Below are 2500 nucleotides of genomic sequence, written 5' to 3'. Positions count from 1 at the left end.
CTCGCTGACCCTCCGACCTCCGTTACGAGACGTTATTTCCCGCGGTTTTGTGCGTCTGCGCAGTCGGGCTCGAGCGCGTGCGTGCGCACTGGAACCCGCCCGAACCGCAGCAACTACTGGGTACAGAGACCGGCCTCCTGGAGGTCGTGGCGCCGGCGGTCACCCAGTTACTCGATCCTTTAATTATCTCAGATTACAGCGAGGGGATTAGGGCATTCTTATATATTCAATCGTGCTGAGGGCGGGAGGGCTTCGTGGCCGGCTCTCGGGCCCATCCACGGGCGAGGCGGACCGACATTCGGGCGTGGTCTCTAGCCCCTACGAGTTCTATATTCTCGCTCAATCCACAGGTTTTCAATAGGATTTAAGTCACCATTTGGGGTCTCCTCTACTGTGGGTAGTCTGGGGACACAGCAAATGGTAATTTAGTTCTTCGCAGAATACGTAAGCAAATGATGTAACTGGTCTCTAAGCACTGATGAATACAGCATTTCTCAAAGCACATACCAGAAAGTGACTAAAACTCACTCTTTCCTAAGATAGAAAAGAGTGATACTAGCTGTATAAAGTAAACATGATGCAGATACTACAAATGCAACATTTGAAAAGTATCAGCTACTGTTCGTGTGCTGCCACGGAAGCACGTCCCCAGAGATCGGGACATTGACTGATCTACGGTTGAAACGACTGGTGATAAAACAGAGAAAGCTTCTTTTTTTTTTAAATACTTTATTTTCCGCATCACTCGTTATCCTCCAAGACAAAAACAAAAACAAAACAAACCCAACAAAAGACTTTTGAACTATGGCAATCAACTCATCACGACTTCGCACTGCCCCGGCCCACTCGACCGCGCGTCTCTAACTCCCCTGTTGGCTGGCGAGAGGCGGAGGTTCCGTGGATCACTCTTTGCGCTCTCCGCTCTGGCGACAAGATCCCCCGCAGCTGTTTTGCAATGGAAATGTTTTTTATACTTATTGTTATTGGGTGATGTGGATGTTTTGTTTTCCGTTGTCGGCTTGCATAGTGATTAAATATATAGCTATCAATAATTCTTCACTTTATTAGCTTTGACCTTTAAGAAAATGTGTGAAGATTTTTATGAAGTTTTCATTAAATGGCAGCGAGAGAGAGAGAGAGAGAGAGAGAGAGAGAGAGAGAGAGAGAGAGAGAGAGAGAGAGAGAGAGAGAGAGAGTTTATCACTTTCTATTTTTACTATTAATATTCATATGGCAATAATCACATTATCAACAGCAGCAGCAACAAGAACGACACAAATGAAACTTACCAAAACGCAGGTAAACATTTTAACAACGACAAAAACAACAATACTAGAAGACGCAACAAAAACAAAGCGACCTGTCACTAAGCCGCGCGCCCTCTTCAGGTGCAGCCTCAATCACAAGCCATCCGTCATGCTTATCTCGTTTCTTGAATCACTTTGGCCCGCGACAAAAGCTTTATGGAGATTCTGATACCAATTTTCCAGTTGAACGAATCAGCAACTGAAGGCCTCGGCTCGGCTCTTGATTCCTGGATTGGTATTCCCCGAGTGTTCGCGAGACCCGGCCGATTCCTGCGAGTAGAGCGGGTAGGACTCGTGCCCTGTGGATCCGAGTCTCCAAGAGCGGGTAGGACTCGTGCCCTGTGGATACCTGTTTGGACTCTCTCCCCTTCGTCGCACGATTGCCTCATTATAAATTCCTTCTCGGTTTTTTTTATGAGATATTATTTTTCGTGTCTGTTACACTGGGTAACCCGAGCCTTTGTTCTTCTCTGTTTTGTGTTACAGTCAACCTTCTCTGACAACAAGTGCAATTAGTGATAATCCCTTTTAAGACAAATGAGTTCTAAAAGCTTAGACGAAGCTCACGCCAACTCGCATCAAAAATAAATAAAAAGATCGAACATCTAAAACAAAACACTAATAATAAGTAATGTTAGCCATTATGAGCACAACTGCTCACTCGGTCTTCATGACAGCTAGATGGCCTTGCCTCCCCTCGCTTCCTCTCCCTCCCTCTATTCCCCTCCCACCCCTTGCTTTACCTTCCTCCCTCTCTTCCCTTCCCTCCCCTCACTACCTTCGCTTTCCCTCCCCCCTCTCTTCCCTTCCCTCTCCTCGTCCCCCCCCTTCCCTATCCCTCCCTCTCCTCGTTCCCCCCCTTCCCTTTCCCTCCCTCCCCTCGCTTCCCCTCCCAAGGGCCCAGATCCCTCACTCCTCATGGAAAACCAGTACTCTTCCCCAACGCTAAAAGCATCCACCGACTTTTTTTTTCCAGCTTCATGAGCAAAGACAACAGCGCGCCGGCCTGGACCAAGTGCTCCTCGCTTTCTTTGCGCCATGAGTTTACTTTTTTTTGTTTCTTCCCTTTTTTTTAGAGTCGCGGCTGCCTGGTATCCCTCCTGACCGCACACAAGCCACAGCCCTCATATAGGCGGTGACAGCTCGCTATTAGTCGCCGCCAAACCCAGCCTCATCACTGAGCTGTCTAACCA

General features: G+C 47.9%; 1 protein-coding gene across 4 annotated transcripts in view; it reads right to left on the bottom strand.

Moving 5' to 3' along the window:
• The window catches only part of LOC125043141 (protein Wnt-5b-like), a 657155-nt gene that overhangs the window by 14536 nt on the left and 640119 nt on the right, over positions 1-2500 (bottom strand). The window lies entirely within an intron of this gene.

The sequence above is a fragment of the Penaeus chinensis genome, chromosome 33 (assembly GCF_019202785.1).
Source record: "Penaeus chinensis breed Huanghai No. 1 chromosome 33, ASM1920278v2, whole genome shotgun sequence".
NCBI lineage: Eukaryota > Metazoa > Arthropoda > Malacostraca > Decapoda > Penaeidae > Penaeus > Penaeus chinensis.
Note: the sequence above shows the minus strand (reverse complement) of the source record. Positions and strands in the feature narration are given on the sequence as shown.